A 23,900-nucleotide genomic window follows, 5' to 3' on the forward strand; every position below is an offset into this window, starting at 1 on the left:
GTGGATTATCATTTTTAAAACTGAAAATCTTAAATTTTTCTGTATTTCCTTATCAGTTAAACTGTCTCTGAAAGCTAATGTTTTTAGGCAGGCACTGCTAGAAGATTTGGCAGACATTTTCTAGGGTGAAAACCTAGGCAAATTACAAGATGAAGGGTTTACTCATCAGAACTTGAAACCACAAACTGAAATCTAAGGAACTTAAAAAAGAGGGCACACTAGGCAAAGCATTTGAATTTTGTTTTCAGATTAAGAGATCTGAAATTTGTTTCAGATTAAGTGCTAGGTTCTCCCCTTTGATCTTGGGTTGAGCTGGCATCCAACCACCTAGACTTGGAGAGGGGAGGCGTCTTTTCGGGTCTTGGGACCTGCATTGGCAGGGGCTCGGCCAGCCTCCACGGGAAGAGTGAGACGGCAGGTCAGATGACCGCAGTGGGCACCTGTGTGAAGACAGGTGGCCCGTGGGACACCAGCTCCCTGGATGCCTCCAAATTGTTTGTATAGATTTATTAGATTATTTATGTATATTATCTGATTAAACAACTGCGTTTCAGTATTCATTTCCAGTATGTCTTATCTTTTAGAACCATTTGTCCTATTAGATAAACTTTTGGATCCCGTAGTCAATACTTACAAAAACATAATTTTGAGTGAAATTTTGTTACATTTGTAAATAAGTTTAGAAAGAATTGATAACGTTACATGTCAGGCTTTTATATTTGGGAACATACTATGTCTGATTACTCTGCTTACCATAGGGCTTTAAGTTTTTGGTGTTGCACGTTTCTTTTTACATTTTTGTCTACCTTTATATTCCTCAGGTTATTGTGAATGAGATACTTTTCCCTAACAAATTTTCTAAACAATTGTTGGTAGTATGAAAGAAAATACGTGTTTTAAGCTGACTACCTTACCGACTTTTAAAAATAAATTCCTTTAGGACTACTAGGTCAATAATCAAATTTTTTGTGAAGCACTGACAGAATTATATCCTCCTTTCTGGTATTTCTCATTTGTTTCTCTCACCTTATTGCTTTGGTGGGAACTTCCACAGTGATGTTAAATAATAGTGGTGTTTCTGGTTCCTGATTGTAGTTAGACATCCACCCTCCAACCTTTCAAAGTCCCCAAAGTACAAAAAAGATATTATTAATTTGAAATCTGTTTTATTCTAAAACTTTACTAAAGTGGAAAACTGCCATGCCTGTGATGAAGAGTGCTGATCCTTGACAGTAGTGGAAGTTTGGTTGAACTCAGTCATGTCTGAAAAAGGGCCACGTGCTGAATGATATCCCAGTTTAGTAACATCAGTAATCTGGGGTGTGTGTGTGTGTGTGTGTGTGTGTGTATTTAAGTGTTGAGTCTCTCTGAGGGGGATCAGCCTCTCAGGTGAACTTGATGAATCTTCTAAAGTATATATAACAGCAGGGGAAGGAGAGGGTGGGACGATTTGAGAGAGTAGCATTGAGATATGTACACTAGGGTGAGTGAAACAGAAAGCTAGCGGGAAGCATATGTGTAGCACAGGGAACTCAGCTTGCTGCTCTGTGATGACCTAGAGGGCTGGAATGGGGTCGAGGAGGCTCAGGAGCGAGGGGACCAATGTATACTTACAGCACAAACCAATACAACATTGTATAGCAATTATACTCCAATTTAAAATTAAAAAAAAAAAAAAAGAATATAGAGAAGAGAGGAGGTTGTGAAGTCACTGCCTACCATCCTGAATCTGCCTGTCCATCTAGAAGAGCTCTGCCCACAGACTCCAAGTGGTCAGTATTCCTGCAGGACCACCTGCTGTGAAGATCAGATTCCAAGCCTAAGGCCCTAGATACTTTTGGTTTCATGGGTATTGGTGCCAGGGAATCATAGTCATAAGATTTTTCTTGCTTATATATCCTTGGTCCTTTTCAGTATAGGATAATGATTGAATTCCTGAGTTTGAAGAAATGACTGTGTGACATAGAGCAAGTAGGTTACCTTCTCTGTGCCTCAGAATCTGTATGTGTAACCTAGTGATAAGAAGAGTTACTGCCTCATTCATTCAGCAAATGGGGTTCTCCAGTCAGTCATTCAGCAAATAGTTAATAGCAACCTATGACATGCCAGGCACTGTTCCAGCGATACGGCACATCCGTGAACGGTATAGACAAAACTCTCTGACCTCATGAAGCTTATATTCTAGTCAGGGAATAATCGATAGCCAAAAGCTACAGTGTCTCACATGGTCATGAGTGCTGCAGAGAAAGGTAAAGGAGATGAGAGAAGGCAGCAGTAGGGTGGGATTGGAGAGAGGCAGTTTAAACTGGAGAGGGTCAACAAGAAACTCATGAGATGACATTTGAGAAAAGTCTGGAGGGAGGCGAGAGAGTGAGTTGAACAGGTTTCTGGGGGATAAGAGGAACACCAAGTGCAAATATCCTGAGGTGAGAGAGTGGCTGGACAGGTTCTTAGAGGAGCAGAAGGGTTTAGTACGGCCGAAAGAGAAATGAGGGATGGGTATTATGAGAGGGAGTCACAGAGACATGAGGAGCTGTGGGCAGGGGTTCTGTGGAGCTATGCAGCCAGGAAGAACTTCAGCTTTTCTTTGAAAGGAGTAGGGACTGTAGGTAAGTTTCCATTAAACTTGACATTATCCTCCTCATATTCTGTAAGGATTGTTCTGGTTGCCATGTGGAGAATAGACTATGGAAGCACAATTAGAAACAAGGAACCAGTAAGGAGGCTGAAGCTCCAATACTGGGCCACGTGATGCAAAGAACTGACTCCTTAGAAAAGACCCTGATGCTGGGAAAGGCTGAAGGCAGGAGGAGACGGGGATGACAGAGGATGCGATGGTTGGGTGACATCACCGACTCGATAGACATGAGTTTGAGCAAGCTCTGGGAGTTGGTGAAGGATAGGGAATCCTGGTGTACTGCAGTTCATGGGGTTGCAAAGAGTCGTACACGACTGAGCGAGTGAACTGAACTGAAAGAGGCACTTATGATAATACAGGGAAGATGTGACACTGGGCAGGGCTTGGCAGTAGAGGTAGAAAGGGTGAGAATAGACGGATTCTCTATAAATGCGGAAGCAGCCACAGGATTTGTTGACAGCGTATGAGTAAGTGAGAAATAGTCGACGACTCCAAGAGTTTTGTCTGAGCAACTGGAAGGATGGAGTTGACACCAACAGAGATAAAGTCTGGGGCAAAATAAGCCTGAATTGGGGCAAGCAAGTCTGAGATTGATTATATGCCATCCAAGTGGAGATGTGCAGTAGGCAGTTGGACAAACGGCTCCGGGGAGAACTGTTGACTGAAAATACAAAAGTGACAGTTGTCATCACATAGATGTAAAGCCTTGATTCTGGAAAAGAGCACCGAGACATAGGTGTAGACAGCAAGGGACTGCATCTCCAGGCATGCCAAAAGTCAGAGGTCGGAGAAAGGAGGAGGACACAGAAAGAGAGACTGAGAAAGGGTGGACAGCGAGATCAGAAAAAACGCAGAACTGGTGTCCCTGAAGCTGTGTAAAGAAAGTGTTGCAAGGAGGGGGGAGTAATGTGAGGACTACATGAACCCATGTGAGAACATCAGCACACAGTGCCAGGCAAATGCAGGCTAGTTCTTCTCCCTCTCCCTCTACTCACTGACATTCTCTATTTTTTCAAGTTTTCAGCCCTTTTCAGAATTTCTTACATCTTTTCCAAAATAGGATTTCCTCCATCTAAAGAGAAATTCTTAGCTTTCCACAAATCACCAGTCTGTAGCCCATTACTCAGAGTTACAGAAAACACAGTGATTGGTATCCAAAATGTTTTAAAAAGGTATTTCAGCCTTCATTAAAATCTGTAGTTACAGTAAATGAGTTTGAATTTCTACAAATGGTTTTGGATCTGTACCAAATTAAATAGCCTAATAGGAACCCAAGAATATATTAATCCATTTATTTACTGACATTCCAATGAAGAATTATTGATAATTCTTTCACAAAGAAATAATTATCTTTCACAAATATGACAGGAATAGAGAGAGAGAGAGAAGTGACAGGCTGTACTCTCCTAAAGTTTTTGAATCTCTTTACTGTCTCTGAGTTACATACCTCCAACCTTTTTAAGTTGGAAGAAAAGAGGAAGTTTAAGAGTTGAACTGAGAGTATCCTCAATTGCAAGCTCTTTAGAAGCCAATCCCAAGAGCTGGTTCAGTCTTCATCAATATTAATAGATCATCCAGAACAAAGGAAATCTACCCGTCTGATTTTCCATCCACCTCTCTTCTCAGCTACCCCTTCATGTATTCATCCAATTATCTGTCCATCTAGCACCTTGAATTGCTTCCCATGTACACAATCTTAAGCCAATCCTCCTTCCCTTTCATTTCTTTCCACAGAAAACCTGGGTAGTCAGAAAAAACAATTATTTGGTACAGCACTATCCTGTAGACCTTTCTTGCAGTGATGGAACGTTCTGTGTCTGTGCTGTTCAGTAAAGCACCTAATTGAGCACTTGAAATGTGGCTACTGCTGTTGAAGAACTGAGATTTTCATTTTATTCAAATTTTATTAAGTTAAATTGGAATGGCCACATGTGGCAAGTAGCCACTCTCTTGGACAATGCAGGACTATTGCCCAGTACAATGCTTGACAAGTAATAGCTGCCTAATAAATGCCTCTTAAGTGGATAGAAGGATGGAGCAGAAAAATTTTACCTTTTTTCACTTTTCAGATTATGCGTTTGAAATGTTAGATTCTCTTCAGGTACCACATCTTATGAGCATTGGTATCTACCTGCAGCATAGAACAGGCTAGGATGATAAAGGTCTAGAAACATCAATGGTATTTCACAGAACTTGGAATGTTTTATATAAAAATTAAAAGTCTTCAGGTTTATTTTAGTTTGTTTTCTTCTTATCCCAATATGTGTACATCTTTGATCTGGACCAAAGTTTTCTAAGGAGTTGGACACGACTGAGCGACTGAACTGAACTGAAAGTTTTCTAATCTTTTTTTAAAAAAAGAATTGGATTAGAATGTCCTGGGTTCCCTTGAGATGGGAAAATCTATAATGTGATAGCTTCTGCTGTAGAAAAAGGAAGCAGACTCTACAGAGAGCAGAAATTTGATGGTAGTAGAGGAAACTACATTCAGTCACATGTGGGAAAGACCTTGGTGAGAACCACATTGTGCAGGATGGAATGGGCTGCCTTGTGAGCCAATGAGCTCCTTCCCTGGAAATACACAAGCACCTCTGAAGGTTGAAATCTTGAATAGATGAAGTCTTCTTCCCAGCTGCAGGCATCTCCCAGCTTTTATATTTTAGGGCAGCACATGGACTTCCTCAGCTTCCAGTCATTAATATTATTAGAGCAAAGATTATATTCCATTCTTGGAATGTAGTCAGTTAAGTGACTTGGTTTCATCCACCTGCAAAGTAACTTGGAATAGTTTTTACCAACTTCTTTGTTCAAAGAGTAGATTTACTCACTATGTTCTAATACCAGGTCTTTCCAGTGTGGCTGTATGTTTAATGTTTGTATGCAGGCTGATACGTGATTTCATTGAAATAGATGATCCTGAAAAGTGTTTTATGGGGAAATTATGCCTGTGCAGTCAAAGTACACATGGCAGGAGTGTTCAGTGTACTGAGGGTCAGTTTCCTGGCCCCTGGTATTTCCACCTCCACCTGTGTCTTGAAGAGAGAACCATTACCTCTTTTCTAGGCATATTTGTTACAGTTGATATCACATTTGCACACCCTTTTGTATTCTGGTACTTAAAATTTTATTGCTGTTGTTCAGTCACTGAGTCATGTCTGACTCCTTTATGACCCCATGGACTGTAGCCCTCTAGGCTCCTCTGTTCATAGCATTCCCTGGCAAGAATAGTGGAGTGGGTTGCCATTTTTTCTGCAAGGAATCTTTCCAGCCCAGGGATCCAACCTGTATCTCCCTGAATTGGCAGGTGGATTCTTTACCACTGAGCTACCAGGGAAGCCCCACCTGCATCTAATTCCATGTGGTTAAAAATTATATGAAAATATAATTTGTAATGACTTCAACATACTGTATATTTATGGTTTTTTAATCATTGTCTTACTGTCGTGTGATTAAGTTGTTCCCTTGCACCTTTACAAATAATGCTGCAGTAAATGTCTTTGTATTTTTATTAGTTTGTTAAAGTGGATTTCTCAAAGGATAATTTCTACTTCTAGTCACATTTCTAAGGCTCTTGGTGCATTTTGCCAAATTGTTTCCAGAAGTTGTATAACAATTTGTATTCTATTTCGTATTGGTGCCAGTCTCAACAAGCACCCATCAATACCAAGATCTAAAAGAAAAAAATTACTTGGCCAATTTTACAGGTAACAAGGGTGTCATTATCTATGTAACTAATACTTAATAACTGAGGGGTTTTTTTAGCTGTAATTATTAGTCATTAGTATTTCCTTTTCTGTGAATTATCTGTTTGTGCCTTTTACCCTTTTTATTCTGCTGGATATATCTGCCTTTTTCTTATTGAGTCATGCAGCCCCTCCCTAGAGAAATAACTCAGCCTGCATAGTTCATGATAATCGTCACCATTTTCTGAAATGAGTTGCAGACATGCTCCAATTCCTATCGCTTCCATGAACCAACAACCCCATATTCCCACTCCCTCCCCTCAAAACACTTGCCGAACACAGTTAACTTTCATCTCCAACTGGTTGAAGGTTTCCCAGAAGATTAGAAAGACTTTCTATCCCTACCCTCTAATATAGATCCAAGAAAAGCAGTCAACTTCGTAGATCCAAACATAAAAAGACCAAATCAACCGATCAGCTGATTCATCTGACAGCCTGACTTAGAGTGGATTTTCAGTGAAATATAAAAATTTATATATATACAAATGTAATATACATGTATGTGCACACATATGTCAGTTATACTTTCACTGCTTCTTACTAATCAATATTACGAACGCAAAACTACTAAAGAGGACCCTTTTGGAGTGGCCATCCTCTCAATTGTTGAGAATTTATGAAAGCAGAGGGAAGACAACATGGACACAGTTGTGGACAGGTTGACTGAAGAGGGTAAAAGGCTGAGTTTGGATGAGTGGAAAGGCAAACACATCATGATACAGGTGAGAGAAAGGCAAAATGGGAAAAAGCAAGAAGAAAACGGACATATCTTACAATCAGCAATCCCACTTTGGCCCCATACTACCTACTGCAGCACAGCCGACGTCCCTCTACACCCCGTCCATCCAAGAGCACTCCTGGGAGGTGTAACTTCCACCTGCCAAGACTCCTTGCTCCATCTCCTTTTTCCTAGAAACCTGACTGTCTTCCTGGAAACCTCTCCTGAATAAACCACTTCTGTTGCATTCAATAGGTTCTTGCCCAGATGAGAACAAAAAGAAGATGATGGTACCTGCTAATTTAGCAAAGTCCTTTATGTGTCCAGTGATAGCTTAGGTCTTGCCACTCATGAAACGGAGATGCCATCTGATACCACCAGAGACATTAGTAAGGTAGGAAACAACACAGCTTCCTGTTTCAAAGAGTCTTAGCTTCTCAGGTTTTGCAAGTTTTTGAAAAGATAATCAAGTCTGGAGTAGTTCTTCTTTTCTATGATTGAGATCACACACTAAGCAAGCACTCAGTTGAGTAATCCTTGAGAAGAATGCTGTTGATGTCAGTAACTGTTTGGGGGATTCTGCCTTCCCTTGGAATTGCTCATTGTTTTGGAAGAGGGATCGATTCTTGAATAAGCATGCATTGACCTGTCAGGAGACAGGATAAAAAATGAAATTGGGATTTCCTTGAAATTACTCTGCAGAGCTGAATGGGAGACTTAGATGAGGCAAGTTGTACTATGGGTTTAAACAACCCAAGACGACTCGAACTTGAATTTCAGTTAGGGCACCCACAGCTGCATGGCCTGGGTTAATCGTTTAATCTTGCTGGACCTCAGCTTTCTCATCTGTCAACTTAGAATGATAATAACTACATCATAGGGTTGCCATGGAACTAGCTAAGATAAATATGCAAAAAGTCTCTGAGGACTGTCCAAAGCTAAGCAAATGTAAGGGATGAGTAGAATACCACTGAGACCTAAGCCTCACGGGGAAGAGCCATGTGCCTGCTCCATGTGCTGATGTGTCCATGGCACCCAGGATGGTCTTGGGCACAGAGCAGGTGCTCATCCAATGTTTTGGGAAGAAGTCTGACCATGGATGGTGCAATCTGTGATGCAGTGGCTAAAGTGGACAAGGCAATGAAGTTCACCAAGTGTTCATCAGACATCTGCTGTATATGCAGGAATGTGCTTTATACTTCAAATGATAAAGAAAAGGTAGGAAGGAAAGACAACAACTTTGCTGGGAGGGCTCATGGGCATCCTGGGGCCCCAGTTTGAGGAAGCTTGATAGTCAGCATCTCGGCTCAGGTGGTCAGCAGAGACAGTCAGAGAAGAGTTAGGAGAACTGGAAGCCTCTCCTCTGAATATGAGAAAATAAGTCACCGTTGCTTTGTTATTATAGAATTGGCCTTTCCCATGGGCCAGTTATTCTCTGAGAATCATGATCACATAGGATTCTTGTTAGAAATGTGACTCGGGGGCCTGTGTAAACTCTGGAAGGGCACTGGTGACTCTGAGAGATCTTGGTCAGATTTGTCATGTATGTTGGGAATTTCTCCTGTGGGTTTTTTTTTTTTTTTTTCTTGGTATCAAGAGTATTCATTCCAGGTTGTAGCCCTGCATTAACCCTTCATTGGTTAAATGTACTCATTTGTCTTTCCAGTCTCTTATGATCCAGGCATTAGCATTGGAGGTGACACCAAGTCTGACACCTTCATCCTCCTCTCAGGGATCATTGTGTTACCTAATATAGCATTCCAGCAAAGGGTGTGGTGTGGGAGCCCTCAGGGCCTCTCGGACACTGTGTGGAAAACACTCATGGAGATTGCTTCACAGGACGTTAAAGTGTCTGAGAAAGCCTCAGTGAGGAATAGGTTTCAATTTGGTTAACCTTGCATTCCTCAAACCTAGTGTTAAGGTAGAGAAAACATTGTGTGGTTTTTTGTTTTTTTTTTTTTCACATAACAACTGTTAATATACTTCAAGACTGGGGTTGGGTAGGAGAATGCTGCAGGTGCTTGTCTAATGACTAGTCAACGTGTGGGCACAGCACAGTACAGTTGCCAACCCGCTTCTGGCCCATCTTCTCATTTAGACAAGGGTCTCCTAAGCAGCCCCTCGAGGTATGTGGGGATGCTGTTGTAGACAAGGAAACTGAGATTCAACAAGGAACTTGGCAAACACTGTAGAGACTAAAAGACAGAGCTAGGTTCCACCTTAGGGTTTTCTTTTTTTTTTTTTTTTTTTAAGGTATTTTTATGTGGACCATTTTTTAAAGTATTTACTGATTTTGTTTGTTTCATGTTTTGAGTTTTTGGCCATGAAGCATGTGAGATCTTAGCTCCCCAACCAGGGATTGAACCTGTACCCTTTTCACAGGAAGGCAAAGTTTTAATCACTGGACCACTGGGGAAGTCCCTTACCTCAAGAGTTTAGACTGTTCACTGGTGCTCATTTTTCCTGCCCTGCATCACCATCTGAAGGACTTGTGCTTTCAGCTGAAGATAAGGATGGCAGATTGTAAAGGTAGAACCAGAGTGACTTCCCTGAGGTCCAGAGTGGCTTGTTTGGTCTGACTTTTCCCAGGATGGGCAGGAGATTTTTGGTGCTTCCTTCAGGCTACTTGAGACAGTCAGCTCATGAGTTTCCAAGGTACACAGAAAAACCTGACCCCGAACTCTAATACCTCTGATCTTTTCAGATTCTTAATGTAGATAAAACTAAAGCAGAAGCATTTTGGAGAAAACAACCAAAATAATGACATCGACAACAAACCAAACAGAAGACAGCTTAGGAATATAGGAACATCTGAGGGAAAAACAAACAAAAGATGTGCAGAAGCTATATGAAAGGTCAGAAATTTCTTGCAGGCAAGCTCAGGTCAACTGTGGCTTTGAGCGTGTGAAAGGAAGTGGTTGTTGAGCATCAGGAAGAAGTACTTGGGTTCCTTTATCCTATCTTCAACACCAGCTCCTGGCTGCAGGGTCCTGGGACAGGAAGGTGGGTTCCAGCCATTTACTTTCTCTTACTGACATGTTCCCAGGGGAACATTAACTCCCAGAGGAGTTAATGGAAGGATTCATGCAGTCAGTGGTGCCTGCCTCTGGCATTTGGTGGTCGAGTGTATTTCTGAGTTGTCTCCATTGACAGTACCCTGCCCTTCTGTAAACCCCCAAATCAGCAGAAGCAAACCTTTACAAAAAGGGCTGCCCTCCTCCAGACTGTTAATACAAGACAAGTTGGAGTGACCATGTGGAAGCTGTATTACTTGGGGAGGTAGTGGACATCTCAAGATTTGAACAGAAGAGCAGGGTCTACACTTAGCATTGGCCTGCAACTCAAATCTAGAATTAAACCAAGGATACAGTGAGCCACCCACTGGACAGCTGCAAGCACCTGGCACACTTCCAAGTGCAGGGTGTGTGGTTGACCAAGCCCTGCTGCTGGGCTCTGAAACCAACACTCTGCTTTCCCCAAAGCCAAACTTCCTGTGGCTTGCCCCACCCCTGACCCATCCAGCATGGAACCTGAGGCAGGCCCACTCCTGCGAGACAAGGCTTCCACTGATGGCTGCCTTTAGCTGGAGAGGTCCCAAGTAGACATGCTAAACTCCCCTTAGTCTACACAACAGGCTGGGAATCATCTGCCATCCTCCCCTTGCTCCCTGTTTCACTTGAGGCCTGACCGTTCTTGCCCATTTTCCCTCATAGGTACCTCCTGTAATAAAGGTGTAAGGCCTGCTGGGTGTTTGCTTTTCACTATCACACCCTGCATATTCACACTAGCTTCAGAATAGAGCCCAGGTCCCTTTAGGCCATTTCCAGGAAAAATTGGGTGGTTGTTGATCTGACTATTCTGTATGTTTCATTTTGCACTTTTTCTTTCTTTCTTGTCAACATTGAAAAAAATCTAGTATCAAAATTAGAAAATAAATGATGAAGAAAAAAGTGAACGATGATTTAGAAATGATGCAGAAAATAACAGTTTTCTCCCCAAGATATGGGAAGTACCTCTTAATGAGGTGCAAATACAGTGCATCTCTGCATAAACAGAAAATTCACCAGATGTCTGTCAAGTGGAGTAAATGACATCTTTTCTTCCACAATATCTTGAACTATAAGATGGGCCCTTGGAAATATAAAAAGAGAAGAGAGAGCGAGAGCATAGATAAAAAGACAAGAGAAACAGGAGATACGAGGGATAGAGAGATAATAGATATTTAAGTTAGTCTCTTCCTTTTTTTTCAAGTGGCAGACAGAAATTTTCTACCAGATGAGAAAATTTAGCTTCTGCTTTGTTCACAACCATGTGACACAGTGTTATAGAGGCTTCTATAAAGCCCAGTGGCCAGAAGGACACCTAGAAGTGTGACTTGGGATGGGGAGGACTAGATGATTTGTTTTCCTCTGGGGTGTTGTTTTGCATCTCATCTCTGTAGACACAAAAAATGTTCACAACCTAAAAGAGAGTTATGTTTTATTTTGTGGGAACTTTTAGGACTTCAAGCCCAGGAAGCATCTCAAGTAACCCTGAGAGAACTGCTCTGAGGAGGCGATGAGGGGAGCTAAGTTATATAGAAGTTTGGCAACAAAGGGCAGATAGTTGGTACATCAAAAGATGATTGTTAATTAAAAAAAAAAAAACCAGATATCTCCAAGTTAAGGACTTTAGTGCTTTTCTGTGTATGGGCAAGTGCAGGAGTCTGGGCTCGCATCCTGGTTCCCTCGGGGCTCACCATCAGGAGTGGCTGCAGTCTTAGGACTGCTACATGGCCGGTATTCCTTTCCTCCTGAGTTTCCTCAGTCCTCACTGGCTCACATTCAGGGGTTGCAGGGCTGCAATCGCTGATGACTGTGACATCCTTTTGTTTATTGATATGGCAAGAAACATTCCGTTTCTCACCCCCAAGATTAATCTGGGTACTTTCTAAACATGTCAAGCCTCTATTTTGAGCCGTGCAAATCCTGAGCGAATTTTCAAATGTGCCAGAGCCATCTACTCTGGGAAAGATGAGAGAGCTAGTGAGGGGGTTGGAGGAAAGGTGTATCAGTCCTGAGCTCCAGGCAGCATCAGTGAACTCAGACAGTGACCAGGAGTGACAGGGTGGGGGCTGCCCTGGGGGTGGGCAAGTTATGTGAGAGAAACCGTTCAAAAATGTAAACAACACTTCCTGCACACTTGTGTCACATGTCACACCAGGGATCTGCTAAGGGCTTTATGTACTTTGTCTCTTTTAAGCCTCTCAGTGACCCTGTGAGGTAAATGAGTTTGTTTTTTACCATTTCTCAGAGGAGGAACTGAGACAAGTGGGTTAAGCAACAGCTCAGGATAACACAACTAGAAAATGGTGGGGCTTATTCTGGAACCCACACCTCTGTATGCTTCCATCTCTCTCCTCTGACCACTGTGTCCGCTATTCCTCCAGGAGTCTGCAGATGAGGCCCAAGGAGTGGGCAGTGGGTCAGTTGGTGCTGGCCCTTCAATTCACTCCAACGGTCCATGACCAAGATTCAACAGGTGATTTTTATGTCAGAACACCTTTGCTTTAATTCAACATTAAGAAAAAAAAATCTGAAGAAAGCAGGCATATTACACTTCATTAAAATAAGGAACACGTTCTCCTTCTAGGAGAATATGACATATGTTGGCAGAGCTCTGCTGGATCCCGTTGAGTCCCTTTCCCATTTCTGGCTCTCCTTCCTCAGCCTCTGTGCTCTTTTGCTTCCAGCCTTGGCACCTGTGACTGGCTGTGGAGGGCTATCAGGCTCAGGAACCATCGTGCCCCCGACTCCTCAGCCCCAGTCTTCTTCATAGAGCCAGGAGGAACCCCTCTCACTGCCTTGTTCTGAGGCAGGACGCACTGCGAGGCTCCTGTCCCAGGGCCCGCTCAGGATCAGGCAGAGGCCCTGGGGGATCTCTGCCTGAGACCACATCCTGCTGCTTGCTTCCTCCCTTCTTGTCCTGTTCCCTCACTCTCTTGCTGGTGTCTTCTGAGAGCACCCACTGAATAAATCACTCACACATGAATCCTCCCCTCAGGGTCTGGGCCCTTATAAGATAGGACATTTAACATAGATGGAAGTTGCTTGATTTTTCAACAGCTTATTAAGATGTAACTTTTGGACAATAAAGTATATCCATTTAATGTCTACAGTTTGATGAATTTTGACAGTCATATACCTTTGGGTTACAACTGCCATAGTCAAGATATGAGTGTTCCTATCCCCTCCAAGAGATTCCTTATGCCCCTTTGAACTCCATCCCTCCCTCCAGCCCCACTTCCCGGCAGTCACATCTTTCCACTTCCTAAGATCAGTTTCTTTGCAGCCTGCTGCCTAAACTTTAAGCCAGTGTTATATATTTTTGATTTTTGTATGGCACTACTTAAAATTACCAATTTCTATTTTAGCTTAGAAAATGCTAGCTGACACAAAACTCCAAAACGTACAATGAGCTTGAACGTCTAGAAGTGTACTTCTTGATCATGTACAGCAATCAGGTTTATTGGTGGCAGTCTGCCTTTAATCATTAGTTCAGGCACCTAGGCATCTACATACAGTGTCTACCATCACTGAAGTTGGCATTCAAGACCCAAATGTATACAGCTGCATCAACCAGAGAGGAAGGAGAAGAGTATGAAGGAATGCTCATGGAAGGATTTTTATGAGCTGGTGGAGAAATCGTTCATATCATTTCTGTCCACATTCCGTCAGCTAGGACTCAGTCATGTGGCCACCCATGAATGCGTCAGTAGCTAGAATGTAGTCTGTCTGTCTGTCTAGAAATTAATAATACTTATGTGTATGCATGTGTTAATAACTATCTGACCAGAAAAGAACGAGCTCAAAAGAGGAAGATAAAAGACACACTGACACTTAATGCCATTTTAATAACATTAAATGCAACAACATAACTATGAAGTGACAAACAGTAAGAGTGATTATCATCTTCTGAGGAGTTTGGTGCCACGTACTTTATGACATTTATCCTCACAGTTCTACAGGTATGCAATTTCCTTATGAAGATCAAAGCAGTAGGAGATTATAAAGCTGTGGTTACCAAATGGCAGAGGACAAATGTGTGCCCAGGTCTTTCTTGATGCCTAAGTTTCTACAGTTAGCATAAAGCAGAACAAATCAATTACAGCATTTTCCCACTTCAGTGAGAGCTATGAATTATCAGCAGCAGATTTCAACATAATCCAGGGCATCAAGAGTCTGTCATTATTCAGAGATTCTAGAAGGAGCAGTAAATAAACTTCCCACATCTTAGACCTCAGGGCAGATGGCCACCCAGGCACCTGCACCACAGATACGAGGGTGGGGTCACATTCAGCCCTAGGAGAGTGAGAAAGCTCATGGCTGTTTACCATCCCCTCTGTGTTTTAAGGAGGCTGAATCACAAAGAAAATTCTTAGGGTGATGATGGCAGGGGTTCAGGGAGGAGACACATTTTTTTTTTTTAAATAACTTGAGAGAGAAAAAAAATAGGTAAGAAGAGAGAGGGTGTAATGCAGAGTGGGTGTCACGTGAAGTCTAGGAAGAACGATGAGGCTGGCACCAGGGAGACTGAGAGGGCTGTGTGGGGCCAGGAGGGAGAAGGAAAGGTGCCAAGCAAAGGGGCAGTAGATGAGAAAGGATGTAGGAAAAGAAGACAGAAAGTTCAGCAGGGTTTGAAGGCGGGTTTTTGTGCAGTGTGGGATGTAACCTTCCTATATTTCTCTAGGTATTTTGACCAGGAAGGGAATTAATGTAGATTCCAATGCCTTGACAACTAGTAAATATTTTCAGGTGCTTATGGAACATTCACCAAGATAAACCATATCTAGAGCCTCAAAAAGTTTTTAAAATTTGCATTATATAGAATATATTCTCAGATCAAAATGCAGTCAATTAAAAAATAAAAACAGATGACAAACATTTCTAAACGTGTGAAAAATTAAAACACACGTCTATACAATCCACAGATCAGAAAGGAAGTCTCAAAGGAAATAAAAATGACTTTGAACTAAGTGAAAACAAAAATACAACATCAAGATATGTGGGGTGCAGCTAAAGCCATTCTGAGAGGAACATATTGCTGCACTGAATGCTTGCATTAGAAAAGAAGAGCGGAATCAAATCAATAATCTAAGTTTCTTCCTCCAGAAACTAGAGAAAGGGCAAAATAAGCCCAAATTAAGCGGAAAGAAGGAACCACAAAGATAAGAGCACAAAGTAATAAAATTTAAAACAGAAAACAGATTAAAGCACTGAAACAAAATGCTGATTCTTCAAAAAGTCATTAAAAATGAGTGATAAACCTCTAGCAAGATCTGAGAGATCAGATGTCACAATGTGACAATGTCACAAGTGAAAAAATGTCAAGAATGAATACAGATTCTTCAGCCATTAAAAGGACAGTTAAGAGAATACTGGGAACAACTTTGGGGCTTCCCAGCTGGCTCAGTGGTAAAGAATGTGGCTACAATGCAGGAGACATGGATTTGATCCCTGGGTCAGGAAGATCTCCAGGAGAAGGAAATGGCAACTCACTCCAGTATTCTTGCCTGGGAAGTCCCATGGACAGAGGAGCCAGGTGGGCTACAGTCCATAGGGTCACACAGAATCGGACATGACTAAGCAACTGAGCACACACAGAGCACGTGAACAACTTTATGCTTATACATGCAACAATTTAAGAGAAACAGACCAATTCGTTGATTATTAACAGAGATAAGACATTTGACAAAGTATTTCACCCCCTCATGATAAAAACCTTTGTGAACTGATAACTTAATAAGTATCTACAAAGAGCCTAGAGATAGCTTCATGCTTAATAATGAAAGACGAATGCTTTCCTCCAAGATCATGAACAAAGCAAGAATGTTCGTTCAGTCACTTTTCTCCAACCATAAGTCCTAGCTAGAGCAATGAGACTGGAAACAAAATATAAGGCATATAGATTGAAAAGGAGGAAATAAACTGCCCTTATTTGAGGATGACGTTGTTGTCTACATAGAAAATCCCAAGGGATTCTCCCCAAAACTCTTGAAACTAACAAGTTTAGCTCAGTTGCAGGAAAAAAATCAGCAAACAGAAATCAATCACATTTTTATGTATCAGTGAACACTTAGAAACCAAAATTAAAATACCATTTATAATTGCTTCCAAAATCTTTTAGACTATACCTCGGTATAAATCTAACAAAACATAGTCAAGATTTGCAATGAAAACTATGAAATGAAGTTAGAAGGAAAAAAAAAAAGGCCTATGGTTTAGGCAGAGGGATATACACATAGAGTAATGGAACAAAATAGAAAATTACAGAACCAGACTCATAAATATATCCGACTGCTTTCTGACAAAGGCACAGTACCTTTCAACAGAAGAACAGGAGCCTTTTTCATAAATAATGCTGGAGCAATTAGATATCCATAGACAGAAAATAAATAAACTTTAAACTTTACATCATCTATCCTTCAATATAATTTTTTAAAAATAAATATCAACTACACTTCAATAAAAAACTTAAAAAGACACATACAAAAATTGACTCAATTTATCACATACTTCATTGTAAAATGTAAAACTGTGAAACTTTGGAAGATAGCAAAGGATAAATCTTTGTAATCTAGAATTTGGTGAAAAGTTGTTAGAGTTGATGCCAAAAGCCCTATCCATAAAAAGAATAGTTGATAAATTTGGCTTCATGAAAATTAAAAGCTTCTTTGAAAGACTCAAATACAAGCCAGAACCTCAGGAAAAAAATCAGTAAACAATATATCCAATAAAATATTCATATCTAAAATATAAAGCATTCTCAAAATTAAAAAGCAAAAAACCAATCTGATTAGAAAATAAACAAAGATTTTTTTTTTCCAACAAGGTAGAAATTTTAAAAGGACTTATCTCAAGCAAATAAAGAAATCTACATATGGTTAGAAAGAAAAAAGAAAAAAATGGGCAAAGGCACGAACCTCACTGAAGAAGACATGTATATGGCAGCTAAGCACATGAAAACACATTCAGTATCATTAGTCATTAGGAAAATGCAGATTAAAACTGCCATCACACGTATCAGAACGACAAATAAAAAGCAGTGACAACACCAAATGCTGGAGAAGATAAGGAGGAGACTGGATCACTCCTACATTGATGTCAGGCATATAAAATAATACAGACACTCTGAAAAAGAATATGGCAGTTTCCTATAAGACTAATGGCACTAATGGTGAAGAACCCACCTGCCAAAGCAGAAGACGTAAGAGACTTGGATTTGATCCCTGGGTCGGGGAGCTCCCCTGGAGAAGGAAATGGCAACCCACTCCAGTATTCTTGCCTGGAGAATCCCATGGACAGGGGAGCCTTGGTGGGCTGCAGTCCATAGGGTCACACAGAGTTGGACACGACTGAAGCGACTGAGCACACAATCAAAACACGTGCTTACAACACAATCTAGCAGTCACATTCCTGGGCAGATATCTCAAAATAAGCATTTTTGAAGATTTTAGATTCAAAATGTGGCACGCGTGTAATAAAATGCCTAAAGCATACTAATCCAAGTTTTTGCACGTATACACACCCGTGTAACCACCATGACTGGACAGTGCCAGAACCCCAGACCATTCCTTAGTGTCTCTTCCCAGTCTGTATCCACAGAGGCAACTGCTGTTTTGTTTCTATTACTGTAGATTAGTTCTGGCTGTGCTGTGTGTAGTAATAGCAGATTGTTCTTTTATGTTGTCACATAGCATTTTATCATGTGAAGACACCATAGTTTGGGGCTTCCCTGGTGACTCAGTGGTAAAGAATCTGCCTGCAATGCAGGAGACCCAGGTTCAATCCCTGGGTCAGGAAGATCCCCTGGAGGAGGGCATGGCAACCAACTCCAGTATCCTTGCCTGGAGAATCCCATGGACAGAGGAGCCTGGCGGGCTACAGTCCGTAGGGTTGCAAAGAGTTGCACACGACTGAAGCAACTGAGCTCACAGCACATAGCACCCAGTTTACCCATTTTATTGTTGATAAAAATCGGGGGTTTTCAGTTTGAGACTTTTATGAGTAAAATTAGTAGCTACATTCTTGTGTATATCTTTAGAGTTCATATACACTTCTTTCTCTGGAGTACATACTTTGAGGTAGAATTTTGGGGTCATAGAGAAGGCATTGTTTAGCTTTACATGCTACTAAACAGTTTTCTAAGTGGTTGTACCAATTTATTATTCTTTTGCCAGCAGTACGTGAGAGTTCAAGTTCATCTCCATTCTCGTCAATAGTTGGTATTGCCTATTAGAGATTTTTATTGTTTTCTTTTCTTTTTTTTAAAATTTTATTTTATTTTTAAACTTTACATAATTGTATTAGTTTTGCCAAATATCAAGGTATGGGCTGCTATATCATTATGGTTTTAATTTGCATTTCTCAAATGATTAATGATATTGATTATCTTTTTTTTTATTTTATTTTATTTTTAAACTTTACATAATTGTATTAATTTTGCCAAATATCAAAATGAATCCGCCACAGGTATACATGTGTTCCCCATCCTGAACCCTCCTCCCTCCTCCCTCCCCATACCATCCCTCTGGGTCGTCCCAGTGCACTAGCCCCAAGCATCCAGTATCGTGTATCAAACCTGGACTGGCAACTTGTTTCTTACATGATATTTTACATGTTTCAATGTCATTCTCCCAAATCTTCCCACCCTCTCCCTCTTCCACAGAGTCCATAAGACTGTTCCATACATCAGTGTCTCTTTTGCTGTCTCGTATCTTTTCACATATATGTTGGTTATTTGGTTATCATCTTCTGTGCAGTGCCTGATCAAATCTTTTGCTGGTCTAAAAATAATTAGGTTGTTTGTCATTTCAATATTGACTTGTGGGAGTTTGTAACCTATTCTGTATACGAGCCCTTTACCTAAGAGAGGCATCTCTGATCTGTTTCTGGCTATAGGCACTTGCGCTTTTTTCTACCAGTCTTCTGGTGCACCCTGATCACTCCTAATAGTGATTCTATTTGCAAACATCTCTAGGCTTAAGTTTCCAAACCCTGCTGGAGTCACCAACCAATTCTCCAGTGCTTCTGTCAGTGTCTCAGATTCCTACAGGCACACGGCTTGCCCCTGCCCAGATTCTGGGCCAGCCGTAAACAAAATCTCTCTGTCTTTGATCCCTTCATCTCTCACTTACTTCTCAGAAGCAGTAAGATTTCTTGTTCCCTGAGGTAGAATGAAGTGAGGAAATAAGTTTATTCAAGCAGGTACATGATAATACCATACTCGGAATTAAAGATGTCAAACTATACTCTCACCTGTGGTCACACACACATCAAGGCATCAAACTTAATCAACCAGTCTCCATATCAGCCTCCTCGTATGCATGCAGCTCAGTGCTGGGCACTGTGGGAAACCCACAAAGGAGGACTGGACATGGGTCCAGCTGTTGAGAAGCTTACAATCAAGTTGGGAAGAAAAGGCGTAATACAGGTTATGTGATTTAGTAAAATAATGCGTGTTAGATAGTACATAGCATAACTCTTCAGAATCAAAGAGTTTTAGAACTGGGCATGCAAGACCATAAGTGCTAATTCAAGCTGGCCCTGGATGGGAAGTTTTTAGAGGACTTCCTTAAGATAGTCTCTCCTTCCCCTTTTCAGCATGGGGGTGGGGAGAAGGGGTTTCTTGGACAACTTTTTTACATGTAGGAGATACTCAGCACATGTTGGCTGGTTTGAGTGAGGCTTAGCTTGCAGAAATAAATAGCTACATAACACCCATCAGCCAAATACCTACCAAGTACCAGGTACACAGTAAATCACATTTAATTCTTGCCACAATTCTGAGAAGGGAATGATATTGCTTCTGTTTTACCGGTGGGAAAATGGAGGCTCAGGCAAAGAAAAAGACATGGCATCTAATAGAGCCATGATTCAAAGCAGGTTGACATACTGGGGCACTTGTTGCTTGCTGTGAGACACCGCCATTTCCTGTTGCTTGAACAAAGGGAAGGGGACAGTGGGCCTAGCCACTCGATGTCAGAGATTAAAGCCCAGGTCCTAGGGTACCGGGTCTCTGAGGCAGGGCCCAGTAGAAGAGGCCAACCCTTCAAGGGAGGCCTAGGGTGGCCTGAGTGGTGACTTTGGATAGCAAGGCAGAAGCGAGAGGGAAGCAGATTAGATAAGAGAAAGTAACACAGCGAGGTGGTCTGTCACCCCTCCCCCCTTCCTGTAACTTCCCCAAAAATAATGCTCAATGTCTCATGTGCCCAATTTGGCTGGATGTCCATCTGTCCTATGAAACCCCACCTCCACCTCCACCTTGCCATCCAGGAGTGCCCTAGCTATGCCATACCATGGAACTGTGGCTGCTGGGCTGCTGTGGCCTGGCAGTGCCATGCATTCCTCCTTCCTCTCGTCTCATCGTTCTGAAGCAGGAATTCAGATTGGCCCTTTGTGCTTAAATCTGCCAGTTTTTCCTTCCCTGGTGGCCCAGTGGTTTAGAATCCACCTTGCAATGCAAGGGACACCAGTTTGATCCCTACTCCGGGAAGATTCCACATGTCTCGGAGCAACTAAGCCCGTGCACCGCAACTGCTAAGTTCTAGGGCCTGCAGGCTGCAACTCCTGAAGCCCGTGTGCCTAGAGCCTGTGCTCCACAACAAGAGAAGGCACGCAGTGAGAAGCCCACACGCTGCAATGAAGAGTAGCCCCCGCTCGCTGCATCTTGAGAAAGCAAGTGTGCAGCAACAAAGACCCACCACAGCCAAAAAATAAATAAGTAAATCTTTTTTAAAAATTAAAAACAGAAAAACTGAATCACTTTTCTGTACACCAGAAACTAACAACACTGCAAATCGACTATGCTTCAATTAAAAAAAAAAATGAAGGCCAGAAAACAACAAAATACCACCAACCACAGCTTACTCCCCTCAAGAAAACCCACAGAGGGAAAAGGAAGATAGTAACGAGACTAGAAAGTTCAGAAAAGGGAAGTATGAACTGAGTACAAGATGCCTCACCCCACAGGCACAAGCCCATGGTTTGAACTTCTGTTTGTGTGGCGTGAAGCAGAGCCCACCCCAAGATGGCAGTGCGGCAAGACCCCTGCCTCCCTCCAGAAAGAGGACTGATCTAGCAGTGGTCTCATGAGCTGGTACATCCCAAGTGTAAGGGAATCCCCCTGCAAATAAGAAATTGAGCGCCAGCTAGCCGTATAAAGGGCAAGCATTTGGTTTCTGCCCAAACCAAAGATTTGTGGACTCAGATACAAAATCTGTTATGTTATCAGATCCCTTTGTCCTTGCAGATTTAAGATGAAAGAGATGGAAATACCTTTCCTTACATTCATGGTGTGTAGATAGCAGTAATGTGCTGGTAAGTGTTTTAACAATCCACTAGGAAGAAAGAAACAAAAAAGGCATTGAAATGTTTGCTGGTTTCCAGTTCCCTGGTGCAAAGACTCTCCTTGTGGCCAAGTTCAAGCTGCTGACTTAAGGTTACCGAAGGTGGAGTTGGGCAGCCTGAGCTTAGCACAGGGTTAAACAACCATAGTGTTGCATTTACCTTATGTGCTTTATGTGCATCGTTGGATAAATGTTTGTAGATGAAAAAAGTGAGGCTCAGAAAAATAGATTGCTTACCCTGTGTCATTAGCTACTTACTGGTGGAAAGAGGAGTTTAAAATCAATTAAAATTGATCTGCTCTAGACCAGTAGTTCTGAAGCTTTTTTGATATTGGCATAAACAGCCTTTTTTTTTCTTAGTCGTATGAGAGGATTTTATGAGCAATAAATTGGATAGCCTATGTAAGACCCCTAGTATAGATTTATGCAATTGATGATCAATAAATAACTTATTTATTACTATCAATATTGTTATTATTATCATATCCTTGTTATGTATGAGGTAGAGGCTCCTTGCTTTGATGTGGAAAAAATGAAGCATTTGTTGACATGAACCTAGTTAGAGAAGAAGTGGCTATGCCTGCAGTTTCAATAAAATTCTTTGAAAGGCATTTCTTATGGCACAGACCTTGTAAGAAGCAGAGCAGGGCTCAAGGCCATAATTTCTCCATATATCCCAAAACAGATTTCACTGACTTCTCTTAAACTCTGCTCTTTAAGCCAGATCATAGCATGTGTTGAGGTTTGGATAATACCACACCCATGGGATGCTGAGGGCAGAAACCTTGAGCAGGAGAGAATACCTTGCTGCCAAAGGATGTTGCCAAGCCAAGAAGTACATCTTCATGAGGCACTCAGTGGCCATAAACTCAGCTCCGTTCCATGTTTTCCTCTCACTCTTACGTATTTTTACTTTAGAACACTGTGTACACATGGGTGTTGGTTTTATTCTCAGTGGTTCCCAAAATAGAAAACAGGTAACAAACACCTATCAAATTGTGGTGCTGGGGAAGACTCCTGAGACTCCCTTGGACTGCAAGGAGATCAAAGCAGTCAATCCTAAAGAAAATAAACCCTGAATATTCATTAGAAGGACCGATGCTAAAGCTGAAGCTCCAATACTTTGGCCACCTGATGCAAAGAGCCAATTCATTGGAAAAGACCCTGATGCTGGGAAAGACTGAGGGCAAGAGAAGGAAGCGACAGAGGATTAAATGGTTGGATAGCATCACTGACTCAGTGGACATGAATTTGAACAAACTCTGGGAAAGAGTGAAGGACAGGGGAGCCTGGTGTACTGCAGTCCATGAGGTCACAGAGTTGGATACCTCTTAGTGGCTGAACAACAGAAGCAAGTGCCTAACAAATAATTTTGTGAAAGTACATTATGACTCTATTTTCACAATAACTCAGACCAAACTAGAATCTTTATAGTAGAAAGTATTACATGCCTCACCCATGAGTCAAACATTTACAGATTTAGCAAATGGGCTCTGTGTCCTAAAACGATGTTTACTTGTAACTATTGTTGTTGTTTAGCCACTAAGTTATGTCCAACTCTTTGGGACCTGGAGGCCCGCCAGCGTCCTCTGTCCATGGGATTTCCCAGGTAAAAATATTAGAGTGGGTTGCCATTTCCTTCTCTGGGGATCTTCCTGACTCAGGGATCAAACTCATGTCTCCTGCATTGCGGGTTTGCTACTGAGCCACCAGGGACTCATTTTCTTATTTAAATATGTGATTTTGAGTCCTGGCTCTATGACTTTTTTAACTGACTTGACTCTGAAACTTTATGGCATTGAGATACTCGAGCCCAGAGGGTCACAGGGCAGGTTGGTTTGGGATTTTGTTTTTGTATTACAGTTCGTGGTCATTTTAATTTATCAACATAAAATTCAAATAAATGGATATTCCTAGAAGTTCCCTCTGGGACAATTATTGGGAAAATGCCATTAGTTCCTAAAGTTTAAAATGTCCTACCTCAGAAAATCCCAAGTTGCACACATACCAAAAAGAATAATTTCAAACTCATAGAAAAAGAGGTCAGTTTTGTGGTTACCAGAGGTGGGAGTTGGGAGGTGGGGAGAAAGGGAAGGTGGAACTGGATGAAGGTGGTGAAAAAGTACAGATTTCCAGTTACAAAATAAAAAAATACTAGTCATGTAAAACATTTTGAATATAATTGACACTGCTGTTATACATGAGAGGTGTTAAGAGAGTAAATCCTGAGTTCTTATCACAAGAAAAAAATTTTTTTCTATTTCTTTAATCATGTCTATTTGAAATGATGAGTATTCGCTAAACTTACTGTTACTTCATGATGTATGTAAGTGAAATCATTCTGTGGTACACCCTAAGCTTATACAATGCTGTATGTCAATTATATCTCGATAAAACTGGAAGAAAAAAATAACA

General features: G+C 41.5%; 1 protein-coding gene across 2 annotated transcripts in view; it reads right to left on the reverse strand.

Annotated features, from left to right (window-relative positions):
- CCR3 (C-C motif chemokine receptor 3) overlaps nt 1–23,900 on the reverse strand; it is a 33,741-nt gene that overhangs the window by 5,645 nt on the left and 4,196 nt on the right. Inside the window, exon 1 of one of the 2 annotated variants that reach the window (XM_005900892.3) lies at nt 7,394–7,502. The exons of the other annotated variant lie outside the window; for it this stretch is intronic. The gene's annotated coding sequence lies outside the window, so the exon portion shown is untranslated. Of the gene's footprint in view, nt 1–7,393; nt 7,503–23,900 lie in introns of those variants that run through there. 2 annotated transcript variants of the gene reach the window in all.

The sequence above is a fragment of the Bos mutus genome, chromosome 22 (assembly GCF_027580195.1).
Source record: "Bos mutus isolate GX-2022 chromosome 22, NWIPB_WYAK_1.1, whole genome shotgun sequence".
In the NCBI taxonomy this organism is placed as follows: Eukaryota; Metazoa; Chordata; class Mammalia; order Artiodactyla; family Bovidae; genus Bos; species Bos mutus.